The following is a 17,025-nucleotide window of genomic DNA, read 5'->3' as shown; positions in this document are numbered from 1 at the left end:
AAAAACCTACTTAAAGCTCGTGCTAACTTAAGCATCGGAGTCTCTTGTAGGTAACACCACCCTCTGGTGATCAAGGATCAGCAACATCTCAAGGTTCAGCAAGTCGGACACGATAGCTCCGGCCATAACAGCAGATCTCCTCCGAGATCGACCTTCAGTTTCACGTAACCCTCGGAACATTGGTGCCATTTCCGGAGAACATGGAAGTCATCCCATCATCATGGAGGACAACCTTGACAACGATCATAATTCTGGCTTAGAGGACAGAATGCCACACAAGAACACGGATACCATACCAAAGGATATTCCTCAAAATAAGGAAGACAAACAGCCTCCAAATGCAGAAATTTTAGAGGCCATCCGTGAATAACAGAATCGCCTTAAACAACTAGAACAAGAAGCCGACTGGCAGCGAGAGGCTGAGCGAGACCTTTGGAGAGAAACCAGACGGTGTCGAGAGCTGGAGAACAAACTCCTAAAGCTCGAAGCAGATCTCAAAACCAAGACCACTCGAACCAACCATGAAGGTAGCCCCCACAAGGATCAAGATCCATTCACAAAGAAGATAATGAAAGCTAAAGTTCCAAAAGACTTCAAAGCCCCTGACATGACCCTGTACGATGGTACGTCAGACCCGAGCCATCATCTCAGAAATTTCAAAAGTTGAATGTATCTTACGGATGCCTCAGATGCAATCCGTTGTAAAGCCTTCCCGACCACTTTGACTAAGACGGCAATCAAGTGGTTCGATAGCTTGCTGCCAAGGTCAATAGCAAGCTTCGATGACCTTGCCAAGAAATTTTTAGCTAGATTCTCCATCCAGAAAGACAAAGCCAAGCATGTACTAAGCTTGCTAGGGATTAAGCAAGGAGACCGGGAGAGCCTCCGCAGCTACATGGAGAGATTCAACAAAGCATGTTTGGACATACAAAGTCTGCCAACAGAAGCAGCCATCATGGGTCTCATTAATGGCCTATGAGAAGGACCCTTTAACCACTCCATATCCAAAAAGCACCCTGCATCTCTGAACGAAGTACAAGAGTTGGCAGAAAAGTACATTAATATGGAGAAAAACTCTCGATTAGGAGAAACCTCAAAATCTGGATTCTCCTACCCATCTCGGACAAGGATAAAGAGTCTAGGAAAAAAGATGACCAGCCTACTGAAAAACCTAGAAAATACCACAACTACACTCCCCTCAGGGTGTCCCTTGTGGATGTGTACAGAGAGATATGCAACACTAAGAAGATCCCGCCCCCTCGTCCAATTAAGCATAAAAGAGGAGGAAGTCGGACAGAGTATTGCGAATACCACCGAGTCTACAGGCACCCTACCAACGAGTGCTACGACCTAAAGAACGTTATAGAGAAGCTAGCCTGGGAAGGAAGACTAAACAGGTTTCTGGCCAACAAAACAGACGAACCGAAGAAGCAAAGACGGGACGAAGAGGTCGGACGAGCTGAACGTCCTCCTCACACCCCTGAGAGGCATGTTTACATGATAAATGGTGGATTTTCAGGAGGAGGGATCTCTAAGTCATCCCATAAAAGACACCTCAAAGAGGTGTATCATCTTGGAGAAGGGGACAGGTCACCCGACGTCCCCACTATTACCTTCACTCAAGAAGACACTGCAGGCATCATCCGGGGCATGATGACCCCGTCGTCATTACAATCATACTAGCAAATTCTAACCTCCACCGAACACTAGTAGACCAAGGAAGTTCCGCAGATATCCTGTTTAAATCCGCCTTCGATAAGCTCGGCTTACAAGAGAAAGATCTTAGAGCGTATCCGAATAGTTTATTCGGGCTCGGAGACGCTCCAATTCAACCACTAGGGTACATCCCACTTCACACAACCTTTGGAAAAGGAAATCAGTCTAAGACATTAAGCATAGACTACATAGTAGTCGATGTAAGCCCGGCCTATAACGCTCTAATAGGTCGGACAATGTTGAACCAACTTGACACAGTGGTCTCCACTCCACACCTATGCATGAAGTTCCCAACCACAAAATGGATAGCTCCCATAAAGGGAGACAAAAAACTCGTTCGACGCTGTTATAACGAAATTCTGAACCTTAAAGGTGACCTCAGAGGAAAGGAAACCAATACTATAGAACTCAGGGGAATTCGAGCTCGCGAAGAACTCTATTCGCAGCCAGAAGGTGAAACCAAAGAAGTTCAAATTGGAGACACTCAAGATAAAACAACAAATATAGGAGCAAATCTGAAAGGAGATCTAAAGGAACCACTAATAAAGCTCCTGAAGGATAATTCCGACCTCTTTGCATGGAAGGCCGCAGATGTGCCTGGTATTGATCCCGGACTAATGTGTCATAAGTTAGCCGTATATCTAGGGTCTCGGCCAGTACAGTAGAAACGTAGGAAACTCGGCCCAGAGAGGTCGCAAGCTATAGAAAAGCAGGTACAGGCTTTGCTGGAGGCAGGATTCATAAGAGATGTAAAATATCCATTGTGGCTAGCCAATGTAGTATTGGTTAAAAAGTCAAATGGGAAATGGCAGATGTGTACTGATTACACCGACCTCAACAAAGCCTGCTCAAAAGATCCTTACCCACTCCTGAATATACACACACTAGTTGACGCTTCCTCAGGCTATCAGTACCCCTCCTTCATGGACGCTTACTTGGGATACAATCAAATCCCAATGTATCAACCCGACTAGGAAAAAACATCATTCTTAACCCCAAAAGCAAACTACTGCTACATAGTCATGCCCTTCGAACTCAAGAACGCAGGGGGCACCTACCAAAGACTGATGAACAAAGTCTTTGCCAATCACATTGGGAAATTAATGAAAGTTTATGTCGATGACATGCTGGTAAAGACACAAAGCGAGGAAACGCTGCTATCCGACCTCACTGAAGTATTTGATACCATAAGAAAGCACAAGATGAGACTTAATCCTGCAAAATGCACCTTTGCAGTAGAAGCCGGCAAATTCTTGGGCTTCATGCTCACCCAAAGAGGAATCGAAGCAAACCCAGATAAGTGCCAGGCCATATTGCGCATGAAAAGTCTGACCTGTGTCAAAGAGGTCTAGCAGCTCAATGGAAGACTAGCAGCTCTGTCTAGGTTCCTAGCTGGATCGGCCTTAAGATTTCTCCCCTTCTATGCAACATTAAGGAAGGGAAAAAGGTTCGAGTAGACCCCAGAATGCGAACAAGCCTTCCAAGATTTCAAGAAATTTCTGGGACAACTACCTGTCCTTACTCGACCTCGGGAAGGCGAAGAGCTCATACTATACCTCGCCGTAGGGAGTCGGGCAATAGCCTCAGCGTTGATCAGAGAGGACGAAAGTGGGAAACAACCCATCTACTTCATTAGTAAGGCTCTACAAGGGGCTGAACTAAACTATCAAAATATTGAAAAGTTTGCCTATGCCTTCATACTCACTTCCCGACGACTCCGACCATACTTTCCGATCTCAAGAAAATAAAAAGCCAAAAAGGTTGAAAAACAACTTAAGGCTCAAAAGTGCTTAAAAGGGATGCAACTCCACTCAAAAGAAAGCACGATCTCAGAACAGGGCTATAGAAAAGTCATCCGAAACTAAAAAGGTTCTATCTAAGGAACTGATAAACCCCAATTTTGTGATTTATTTTGTGCTTAATTTAGGGAATTTTATCAACTTTTCTCACATTTATTCAATGAAATAGCATGGTTTTGTAATTCTCCCTTAATTTGTGCTTAAGTGTAAAAACATGCTTTTTAGGCATTAAAATAGCTAAATTTAATTTACTTTAATTCCATTCGATACCTTGATATGTTTGTTAAGTGATTTCAGGTTTAGAAGGCAAAGATTGGATTGAAGGAATGAAGGAAAAGCATGCAAAGTGGGAGAACTCGTGTAGAAATGAAGGAACTGCAAAGCTGTCAATCCTGACTTCTTCGTACTAAAACGATCATAACTTGAGCTACAGAGATCCAAATGAGGCGGTTCTAGTTGCGTTGGAAAGATAACATCTAAGGCTTCAAAAAGATATAAAATTTGCCAAAGTTTCTTTGCAGTTAGGTGACATGCACGCGTCCTCCACGTGCACGCGTTGCAGGACCAGCGTGGAACATTTTGGGCAAAATGTGGCCAGCGATTTCTGAAGCATTTTGGGCCCAATCCAACTTATTTCTGATGCTATTGAACCCAAGAATTGAGGGGGGGGATGAACCAAGTAGTCATAGTTTAGTTTTCATCATGTTTTAGGGTATAATTCTAGAGAGAGAGAGGCTCTCTCCTCTCTCCAGATTTAGGATAGAAATTAGGGTAAAATTAGGTTAATCTCTCTCAAATTTATCTTTCAATCCTTGTTTTGATTTCAATTCTCTTTACATTTTATTGTTCTATTGTTTCAATCTTCTTAGTTTTCCTTGTTAATTTCTTATTTTTCTCTCTTTTATGTTGATGAACAATTGTTGGATCTTGATTTCTTTTTAATGCAATTTTATGTTTCTATGTCCTTTTTATGTTCATTTTAATTGCTATTGTTGATTTCTTGCTTGTAGTAGTCATGGGTTTCTTTAATTCTTATATTTGGTGATGTTTACTTTTCTTGCACTCTAGGTGTTTGATGAAATGTTTCATCTAGTTTTTGAGTATTTTTCTTTACTCTTTGCCTAGGCTAAGGGAATTGAGTGACCTTGAGTCATTGGGTCTCATTGAATTGGTGATTTGAGAACCCTTAGTGGTCAATTTGATAACCATTGACTCTAGCCTACTACTAAGTTAATTAGTAGCCAGGTTAGAACCTATGGATTGATGTTGATCAAGCCATTTGATATGCTTCAAGCATAGAAGTAGACTTAATGAGCTCGGTTCCTCATAGTTGTCAATATATAGTTTGTAGACAAGGATGGTGATCTCAATTACTTATGTCTAGCCAAGAGTTCCTTTCCTTTATTTTATTAGTTAATTGTCATTTACTTTCTTGTTATTTACTTTTCTTGCCAATTATAAATCAAACACCCTTGCATCTTCATAGCCAATAATTAAACACTTCATTGCAATTCCTTGTGAGACGACCCGAGGTTTAAATACTTCGGTTAATTCTTATTGGGGTTTGTACTTGTGACAACTCAAATTTTTTATGTGAGAATTGTTTGTTGGTTTGGAGCTATGCTTATAACGAAATTCTTATTTCTATAAGAGAAATTCTAACCGACACGATAAATCTCACTATCAAAATGGCGCCGTTGCCGGAGAGTTGCAATGGTGTTATATTGGCTATTGTGAATATTGTGAATATGTTTGTCTTTTGCTTATTTGTTAGTTTTTGTTAGCTTTAGGACTTTGTTGCTTATTTTTATTAGCTTTTATTTTTTATTTGCTATTATGAATTCTCACCCCTTTGGCTATGAGTTTGGCTTAAATTATGTTGTACGAAATGGGAGCTACAATGATAATATGCATCAAGAATGGAACAATCAAAGGTGGAGGGAGCCTCAAAGGATTGATCACCCTTCTTGGAAACAATCTCCTCCGGTCTCTTATAGGTATAATTCCACTCCTAATGCATATCAATCTAATGGATGTGGTGACCCTCATTGTGGTTGTCAACGACCACCACCACGTGCCTATGAACCACCCCCTTAACATGGTTTTGAACCATCATACTCACAAGTCCCATACCGCCAAACACCTCCATATGGCCCTAATCCTTACCCACCATACCAACCACCTTATGAGCCATATGAACCATACATAGAACCACAACAATTCCGAAACAACTACTCTCAAGAACCACCTCCTTATACACCATCTCCATACTCTTACCAATATGAACCACCTTCCAACTATAACGTCTTTCCCTCAAACAATGAACCCTCTCTTCCACCACCGCCCCCCAATGAAGCCCTCATGCTAGAACTAAGAGATCTTGACTCTCATATCCAAAGGCAATAAGAGGGGACGGAAAAGGAGTTCAAAGAGATAGAAGCCAAGATTTCTATCGTGGCGGAAGCCGTTAGCAACATGTATTCATCCTACCTAAGCTCGTGCGATCAAGGCACTCCCATTGTTGAATGTGGAGAAGCAATCAAAGAGCATAATGAGGAGGTGAGTTTGGAGCTTCAAGGTGAAGAAGAGGAGTTGAAGCAAGGAGTGCAACAAGAGGAGGGGGTAGAAATGATTGAAAAGGAAGGAGTGGTTGAAAACCTAGGAGATATTGGAAGTCCATGGTAATGTAGTATTAGAGAGCCCTCTTTCAAGAAGCTTGATATTGATGTTGAGGAGGGTGTACAACCTCCAAGGCATATCATGGTGGAAAACTTTGAAGATGTTGATCAAGAGATAGATTCAATCATTGATGAATTCTTATGTACAATTGAATTCCCCCCCATCCCCCATTGGGCTTGACATGGAGATTAAGGAAGAAGATACCTCACCTCCCATACCCTTGGTAAGCAATGAAGAAGAGATTGAATTGGAAAGAAGCTACCAAGAGGAAGAGGTTGAGCAAGAAGAAAGCTCCGTCATTGAAGATAATTCCACACCAACCAATGTGTCTTTTGAAATTGATGAACCTACCTCATTGTGTTATGAAATTGATGACAAGGAGGACCGTGCACAACCTCCGACACATGATTTGAGCAATGAGGGGTGTATAGAAGAAGTTGGTGAGCAAGGAATTGAAATTGATGAAGCTTGCAAAGAGGTGGAAGTTGCAAGGGAAGAGCACAAGAGAATGGATCTCGCATTGGCTAAGTGTGGGGAGATCCCCCCTCCTAAGTCTCCATCCTACACAACATTCACGTGGGTAAAACTCTTATCCCTAAGCTTCACTTTCTCACTTGAATATGGTTTGATTGAAAATGATGGACAACTTAGAGCTCTTTTTGGAGTTAAGAGTAGGAGAAAATTGTGTAGTGGTTGGAATAACAATGTTAGGCTCATAAAGGTTGAACCCTCAAGGCATAGGTCCCATGGTTGGAAGAGTGCTAAATTGTATGAGCCTAGGAGAAGAATTTGTTGCTTCATTGAGAATTCGGCTTGTCTACCACCCAAGTGGAGTCATGATGATCAACTAGAAGATGGGTGTGAAAATAAGATATGGGATCTCAGATCACAACATGAAGACCAATTTTGGGAGCTCATATCTTGGGAAGAACTTCCCCCAAGCTTGGTGAAGATGGTTGGAAGTTTTGACAACCAATTGAAGAGCAAGCATTCTTGGAAGTTCAAGGATGAATACAAGCATAAGCCACCATGACAAGGAGCTTCCCAAATGTCTAACTTAAGGACTTAAACTAAAAGTGTTAGGTGGGAGACACCCACCATGGTAACCTCTTTCCATTCTTTTGTATATATAATCAATGAATGAATTGAGTTGCCATTGTAGGTAGTTTTTCTTATTTTCTATACTCTTCTACATTTTGCTTTGATTGATAGATTTCTTGTTAGATTTATGTTTTGATTAGAATAGTTGTTGTTAAATTGTATTTTGCTTGAAGTGTAAGTTTTGTGTGTTTTGTATGTGAAAAATATTTCAAAATAAAAAAAAATATTTATTGTTAAATTTGAATTTCGATTGTTTTAGAATGCTTGTAGATTAGGAGAGTGCCCTGTTGCTGTTTTCATATGTAAAAAAAAAAGGGGGCCAGGCACGCGTACGGGTGCCCGACGCTTACGCGTCGATGCGTCAACATGGCCCCATACATGGAACCCGAGAGTTGCGCGAACACCACGCGTACACTGTGCGAAATACACAGCTGCACCCATGCGTACGCATACACCACGCGTACGCATCAATTTACACTCTCACCATCCACGCTCAAGCGTACAGGATGCTTACGCGTCGCTTGTCCATCCTGCGTTCCACGCGTACGCGTGGGCGACGCGTACGCGTCGCTTCCGCGCCCTGTTTCTCCCCTGTCTTCTTTTCTCTTCCCCTCTCCTTTTCTTTCTTTCTTGCTTCTTACTTCCTTCTCCTTTCTTCTTCTTTCCTTCTCTTTTCTTCTTCCTTCTTCTCTCCTTTCTTCTTCTCTTCTCAAATTTTTATTCTTTATTCTTCTTATTTTCATTTTCTTTTATATGTTACATTTTCATATTATCATTTATTGCATTTTAATTTTATTTCTATAGCTTGTTCTTATTTTCTTTTCTATGTTTCTTGTTTTAATAATGGTGTTGAACTCTTATAATCAATTGTTGAGACTTTCTTGCATTATTTTGGTGCTCCGAGACTTATTTAGCATTAATTATAATATTTGTTCCACACACAAGATTAGTGCTTTAGTCCTTCCTAATTCATTTTTCTTTGTTTTTGTACCTCATTATCATTGAGTTAGGATGGGACCAAATGCTTTCATGCTTATCACTAATCTTGTTCGTGTCAATTCTTGCTTGAACTTGATGCAACATGCTCTTCATGTTATTCACTTATACTTTGACTTTCCTCTTGCATCAAGTATTAGTTGATATGCCCTTTGCCTATATTGCTCTCTCACTTGCATGCGTAGCTAACATGTAGTTGAGAACCTTACTCTTATTTGGCATTGGCCCCCGCCTATGTTCTATTTGCTTTGATATCTTTGTTGTAAGCTTAATTTTCTTTCTTTTTCTTTCCTTTTAGGTTGGCCACCAAGAGGGAAAAGAAAAGCTTCTAAATGGGGCAAGATACAAGTCTTTCCACACAACCTTTTTGGAGAAGCTCATTAATTGTAGCAACCCGTCCACCTTGCTCTTCTTTGCATGCACCGAAGACGGTGCAATCTTCAAGTGTGGGGAGGTCGTTCGACCGATCTCCATGGGTAACAATTTCCTTTCCAACACCAATTCTTAATTTTCTTTGTAGTTAGTTTTTGCATTGCATGCTAGGTTGCTTGATAGTTAGAATTTGTCCATATTTTACCACCTTTTTCTTGTTAGAACTACTTGGTTAGGGTGATGATTTCTTTTCCAAGAAAAAATATTTTTAGGGCACCCTACCAATTCAAAAAAAAATTTTTGTTGAACTTGCTTGAAGAATTTATTCTGGAACATGGTTTTTGAGCTAAGAACACAAGCATGTGAGTTTTGAGCCCAATTGCATGGTTACATCATATAACCACTTATTTTCATTTCTGTGTGCATTATTCTCTTTCTATGATTGTAATCTTTGATTTGTTTGATTCTATATGTCCATTATTTTGTGTATGAATGCATTTATATGATTGAGGCCATCATTTCATTTAGCTCACTTACCCAAATAGCCTACCTTTCATCAACCATTGTTAGAAAAATTTGAGCCTATTTAATCCCTTTTGTTCTTAATTTTAGCACATCACTACCCCTAAGTGAAAAACAATAAATGTCCCTTAATTTGGATCTTTGATTAGCTTAGGCTAGTGAGAGTGTGTATCATTTGGGTATGGGAAACTTGGGACATTGGTTGAGGTAAAAGTGTATTTTGTATTTTTGTTGAAAATCATGGGATTTGGTACATGTTTATGCATTAAATATGTAAATCCATATGCATTGATACGTTTGTATGTACTTTGTTGTGAAAAAAATGGAAAAAAATATATAGAACAAGAAATAGAAAAATGAAAGAAAAAAAATATATAGAAAAAGAAAAGCAATAAAAAGGGGACAAAAATGTCCCAAAGTAAAATAGCAATAAACAATGCATATGGAATGTGAATTAAAGAGAATGCATGAGTATGTGAAGAAAGTGGGAATCATGGGTAGCTAGGTATTGTATTAGAATTGTATAGGTTGTCATATGTGTTTGGTGAGAGCTTAGGTTAATCAAAGATTCAAATTTTAAGCTCACTTGACCATTGATAAACCATTATTTTATGGTTTATCTTGTGCTAATTTGAGTGGTTTTTATCAATTCTTTACTCACTTATTCATATAATTAGCATGGTTTTACAATTCCTTCCTGATTTTGTGATATAGTTGAAAATATATTTCCTAGGCCTTTAAACTATAAATTTTAATTACCATTTATTACCATTCGATGCCGTGATCTGTGTGTTAAGTGTTTTCAGGATTTATAGGGCAAGAATGGATTAAAGGATGGAAAGGAAGCTTACAAAAATGGAAGGAAAACAAGAAATAAAGGAGACAACCAGCGAGGATCGACGCGTGTGCGTACTTGACGCGTACGCGTGAATTGGAGTTTGCACGACGATGTGTGCGCATACCTGACGTGTATGTGTGATTAGCGCAGAAGACAAGCAACGCGTACGCGTGACCAGGATTTTTGTCAATCGACGTGTACGCATGACTGACGCGTACGCGTGATGTGCGCTACCTGCAGAAATCACAGAAAATGCTGGGGGCGATTTTGGGCTGAGTTTGGACCCAGTTTTCGGCCCAGAAACGCAGATTAAAGCCAGGGGACAAGCAGAGACTCAACACACATTCACACAACATTGATTCACATAATTTTAGGTTTAGATGTAGTTTCTAGAGAGAGAGACTCTCTCCTCTCTCTAGGTTTTAGGATTTCTCTTAGTTTTAGGTTTATTTCTTCTTAATTCCAGGTTCAATGTTCTTTTAATTTAGTTTCTCTTCTACTTTTATTTATTCTAGAATTCTAGTTTATTTATTTTCCCAATTTGGTTTATGAACTCCATGTTAGGTTTGATTTCTTTATTTAATGCAATTTGAGGTATTTCAGATTTATGACTTTAATTTAGCTTTTTACATTCTTAGCTTTGGTTGAGTAATTAGAAACTCTTGAGTTATCATACTCCTTTGTTGATTGATAATTGAAAGTTGCTAATTGACTTGAATTCCACTAACTCTAGTCTTTCCTTGGGAGTTGACTAGGACTTGAGGATTCATATTGATTTATCCATTTGACCTATCTTCATAGTTAGAGGTTAACCAAGTGGGAGCAATGAACAATTCTCATCACAATTGATAAGGATAACTACGATAGGACGTCTAACTTTCACACCTTGCCAAGAGTTTTTTCTCAGTTATTGATTTAATTTCTTGCAATTTATTGTTATTGTTCCTTATTCAAAAACCCCAAAAAGATAATCTTCCATAACCAATAATAAATACACCTCCCTGTAATTCCTTGAGAGACGACCCGAGGTTTAAATACTTCGGTTTATTTTTATTGGGTTTGTTTTAGTGACAACCAAATTTTTGTATGAAAGGATTCTTTGTTGGTTTAGAAACTATACTAGCAACGAGAATTTATTGTGAAATTCTTTACCGACAGAAAATCCGTTCATCAAAATGACGCCGTTGCTGGGGAATTGCAAAAATGTGCCTTATTATTGGTTATTGTAAATAATTGCTTTTTCGTTTCTTTATTAGTGTTTCTAGTTTTAGGAGTTTATTTTCATTAATTTTATTAGTTTTTTTTTTACTTGCTACTATGAATTCTCACCCCTTTCGCTATGAGTTTAGTTCAAATTATGTTGCAGGGAATGGACGCTATAATAAGAACATGCATCAAGGTCAGAATAATCAAAGATGGGAGGAGCCACGAGGATTTGATCAACCCTTTCGGAAACAACCTCCTCCAAGGTGCCATGGGCAATGACCATTCTACGATGCATCCCAAGACAATAGTTATAGTGGATCCTTTCGTGACAATCAACCTCCACCAAATTACTATTGTCAAGAGCCGTTCCAGGGTGCGTACCAAGACGATAGATACGATGGAACCCCTTGTAGTTACCAACAAGCCCCACCATATGCCTATGAACCCCCTCCTCAACATAGTTTTGAACCACCATACTCACAAGCCCCTTTCCACCATTCAGCTCCTTATGACCCTAACCCTTATCCACCCAACCAATCACCATATGAACCATATGAACCATACATAGACCCACCCTATTCCAACACAATTACCCCCAAGAACCACCACCTCAATATTCACCATCTCCATACCCTTACCAAGAAGAACCACCTTCCTATTATGAACCCTTTCTCCAAAATAATAAACCCCCCTATCCACCCCAACCTCCATTAGATGACAACATCCTTAATGTTATTTGCCAAAGGGAAATAGCGCTTCAAACCACACTTACCTCTGCTATCACCGGTCTAACATCTGCTCTCTAAAATCTTGTATCCCGTATGGATACATCAATCCAAGAGCAACATAATCATAATTATGCTATTGACACGGAACAAGAGCAGCATGAAGAAGCCCAAAAGGTGGAAGACATCAAGGAGGAGTCTAATTTTGTGTTAGAGCAAGTGGAGAAAGCCGAAATTATTGAAGAAGAGGAAGTGGTTGAAGACCTGGGAGATGCGGAACCTCCATGAGAAAGTCAAGTCATAGAGCCTCCTTCCAAGGTGTTTGATGTTGATGTTAAGGAGGGTGTACAACCTCCGAGGCATATCATGGTTGAAGACTTTGCAGAGGTTGATCAAGAGATGGAGATTAAAGAAGAAGAAGCACAACCTTCCATGCCCTTGGTAAGTAATGAAGAAGAGATTAAATTGGAAGAAAGCTACTAAGAGGAAGAGGTTGAAACTGAAGAAGCTTGCAAAGAGGTGGAAGTTGTCAAGGAAGAGCTCAAGGGAATGGAGCTAGAAATCACCTTGCCAAAGTTGTTGGAGACCTCTCCCCCAAAGCCATCACCATCCATTCCTTCATTCAAGTGGGTAAATCTTTCAACTCTAAGCTTAATTAGCCCACTTGAATATGCTTTGCTTGAGACGGATGGGAAACTTAGAGCTCTTTGTGGCTATAAGAGTAAGAGGAAAATGGTTAGTGGTAGGAATTGTCATTCAAGGTTCAATATGGTTGCATACTCAAAGTTGAAGTGCAAGGATTGGTGTAGAGCTCGATTGGATGGGTCTAGGAGGCTGTTTGGGTGTCTCAGTGAGAATTCCAATTGCTCACCACCCAAGTGGAAAAATGATGATCAACAAGAAGACGGGTGTAGAAACAAGATTTGGGATCCGGGCATACAAGAGGATCAACTTTGGGAGCTCAAAGCTTGTGAAGAAATCCATCAAAGCTTGGGGAATGTACCTGGAATTGATAGAGATTGTTGGAAGTCCAAGCGTTGGTGGAAGTTTCAGGATGAGTTCAAGCACAAGCCGCCATGACAAGGAGCTCACCAAACGTCCAACTTAAGGACTTTAACTAAAAGTGCTAGGTGGGAGACAACCCACCATGGTATGATCATTCTTTTTTAGTCTTAGTTTTATTTTGTTTTGTTTTACTCTTAGTTTTATTTTATTCTATTTTTCTTAGTGTTCATTCTTAATGTTTGCATCAGCATCTGCATTTTGTATTCTGCATACTGCGTAATAAAAAAATAATAAATAAATAAAGAAAGAAAAAAGAGCACACGATGCGCAAGCGCTGCTGACGCGTACGCGTCATATGTGTATACGAAACAAGGAAGAATTGACCAGAGAGTTGCGTGGGAGCAGGGTTGGAAGCGTGCCTTGCGCACAAGCAAGACCACGCGTACGCGTCCCCCACGCGTACGCGTCCCCCACGTGTACGCGTGACCCTAAAAATCTACGTAAACGAGTGTGTGGCCAGAGAGTCATGATGGTGTGAGACTGGAATTGTGCTAGGCGCACAACCACCATCACGCGTACGCTTCCCTGACGCGTACGCATTGTTTTCCATCTTGGCCAACCACGCGTGCGCGTTGTTGACGCGCACGCGTCATATGCAATTTTCACTCTCGTGCGTATCAAACAAAGAGTTGTGTGCACGCGAGGCTGCCCTCGCGCCAAACGCACAACCCATATCACGCGTACGCGTGATGCACGCGTATGCGTCGCATGCGACGCACAACTTATCCACTTCAGCGCCTAATTTCAAATCCCCTCTCCGCCAATCCTAATTCTTTTCAATCCTAATTATTTCTTCCTTCTTTCTTTCTTCTTCCTTATTCTTTCTTACTTTCTACTGCTTTCTTCTTCCCTTCTTCATCTTCTTCATCAACATTTTTTTCTTCCTCCTATCTAATTTTTGTTGCATTTATTTATGTTTCTTTCTTCTCTATTTTTCTTTTAGCTTATTTATCTATGGTTTCTTTTTCTTTTCTTTTTCTTGCATTCTTATGTTGATATTAGAGTTTTATTTGGGTATTACCTTATTATCCTGAAGCTTTTGGTTATTATATGGAGTGATTTGACAATTGATACTTTATTTTGGCTCTCATATATATTTGGGTTATATTATTTTCATTCCTATTCTATCTTACTCAGCAAGTGTTTGTGAAAAAGCCCTTATGGCATCTTGAACTCTATTTTGTTTTACTCTTTTACTTGAATGCCTTTTTTTCACAACCCTTGCACCCCATGTATTTGGGATTATCATTCACAATTGTCATCATTACAAATACTCTCTATATTGGCACATTAATTTTTTATGCTTGAGTTATGCTTCTCATGTATATTCCTTGCATGCTTTCACCTCTTGCATCTACTTAATTATGAATTGCCTTATTGCTCTTAATTGATGTCTTACCTACATGTTGTAGCTACCATGTATTTAAGCTATTACCTTTTCTTTGGCATTCATTATCACTTGAAATTTTCTCCCTCTGGTTTTTAGTTCTCTATATTTAATATTTTTCCTCTTTCCTTCATCCTTAGGCATGGGTACCACGAAAGGAAAAGAGAATGCCATTGACAAGACACCAGCATGGAGAGGAACCAAGAGACCTCCAGCTAAGGCACCTCCACCATCTACCATCGTCAAGCCGCCAACAAAGCGGGTGAAGAGGATCATCAAAATTGATGAGGCAGAAAAAGCGTCAGTTGGAGCCACCCGTCCACTTGCACATCTTAGCATGCACCGAGGACGGTGCCAAGCCTTAAGTGTGGGGAGGTCAGTCCTTGACTTCCGGAGGTAACTTTTCTCTCTCTTAACACCAACATTTGACTTTTTCTTTTGTTAAATAGGATAGATTGCATGATAATAATTGCTTGCATGTATATCTTGCTTGGTTAAAGTGATGAGTTTCCTTTCAAGACCCTTTTTATAGCATTTCACTAATTTAAATTGAACATTTATGTTAAACTTGTTTGAAGACTGTAATTTGGAACATGAATTATAGCTAAGAATACACAATCCGTGAGATTTGAGCTTAATTACATGGTTACATTATTTAACCATAATATTTTATTCTTGTGTGTTTTCTTCTCTATGATTGCAATTTATATTTTGTTCCATTCTATATGTCCATTGTTTAGTATATTTACATGCTTGCATATGATTGAGGCCATCGTTTGTTATTAGCTCACTTATCCCAAATAGCCTACCCTTTCAATTACCTTTGTTTGCCACCTTGAGCCTTTTAATTCCCATTTGTTCTATATTTTACCACATCACTAGCCTTAAGTAGAAAAATAATTAATTATCCCAATTGAATCTTTGGTTAGCTCAAGTTAGAGATTGTGTATCAATTAAGTGTGGAGAACTGTGGGAACTTGGGTTGATGAAAGTGTACAATGTTCTATTGATAAAATATTGGGAATTTGGGTACCTACTCATGTGAAACTATAAAATTAAAAATTCATGTGCATTGACATGCTATGTTTGCTTTCATGTTCATAAATTAAAAAAAAAATCAAACAAAAAAATATTCAAATAAATAAGGGGACAAAAATTACCCCAATGTTAAGTTAATGAAAAATCAATGCATATGTGATAAAATTAAAGAAATATTTGGTACATGAGTATGTGATGCAAAAGTGGAAACTCTGGGTAGCTAGGCATGATTTTGAAATTACATAGAGAGTGTGTGTATGTGTGTTAGGTAAGAGTTTAGGTTAGTCAAAGATTCATATTTCAGCTCACTTGGCCATACTTATATCCTCACCCTTACCTTAGCCCCATTACAACCTTGAAAAGACCTCATGATGTTTGCATTGGTATACTAAATTTTTTTTGATTGGTTAGATGAAGAACAAAGTCTAGAAAGCATGACTAGGGAAGAGTAGAGTGATTAACCCTAGACACTTGAGGGACTGGAGTGCATATACACTACCAGTAAGGGTTCAATGCTTGATTCTATGTTCCCTGCTTTCATGAGCTATCTTCTTACAAGTTTACTTGTCTTTTATTGTGTGATTTAAATTAGTGGAATCTGATTTATTTTTATCTTGAAGAACTTGTTTACTTTTAACTAAGTAGATGGAAACATCTTAGCATATATTCTTCAGATAAGCCACAACACTTGTAATATATCCACTATATTCTTCAAGATAAGCCATCAAGGATTGCTTGAATGTGATAATCATCATTCAATTGATATCCAATAGCAAAAAGGGAGTCAACAAGTTGATTTATTTTTGCTAAATATTCATTGGCATTACCAGTTTTCTTTACCGGTTTTAGCTGAGATTTCAGGCTTTGAATTTTTGTCTTTGAAATTGTTGTGAAGTGATTGATGATGATTGACCAGGTTTGGGAGAAACTCGAATAGTGAAGAACTTTGTTCTTGAAGGTGTTTTTCATGAAAGCTACCAACCACGTGGTGAAGGCAAAGTAATTCTTTTTCCATTCTTTGTATTCTTCTAATTCTTAGAGAGAATCTTGCTCTTCCAAAGTTTGTGGAGTAGGTTGGATTGTTGTGGTGTGATCAATGCTGATTCAAAGGAAGTGGTGGAAGCTGCAATTTCTGCAATTGTGAAACTCTTGGTTTTGGCATATTTGGGTAGAATCTTTAACCCATCAAGATGATCCTTCATTCCTATCGTTTGAATAGTGAGCCACACTTGGTGCCTCCATGTGTTGAAGTTGTTTCCATAAAGTTTTATCGATATTGGAATAAGAGCAGGTTTGGTAGCCGATCTAGTAACAATGAACGCCATTATCAACAAATAAAGGAAAAATAGAAAAAAGAAAACAGAGTTTCAAAGAAGAGATTAAAAAAAGGGAAAAAGAAATGAAGATCACAGGCTTGTGGCTCTAGATACCATATTACAGCAAGAGTGACACAAGAAACAGAGAGATTAAGAACTGAATTACTTATTTTATTGATGAAAAAGAAGAAGAAGAGTAAATTAACATTGTGTATACAAGAAAGGAAGGAACCTGTAGTTGTACAGGTACACGAGGAAGCTTCCA

Source organism: Arachis ipaensis, chromosome B06, assembly GCF_000816755.2.
Source record: "Arachis ipaensis cultivar K30076 chromosome B06, Araip1.1, whole genome shotgun sequence".
Classification (NCBI taxonomy): Eukaryota; Viridiplantae; Streptophyta; class Magnoliopsida; order Fabales; family Fabaceae; genus Arachis; species Arachis ipaensis.
The sequence above is the reverse complement of the archived record's forward strand: the minus strand, read 5'-3'. Positions refer to the sequence as shown.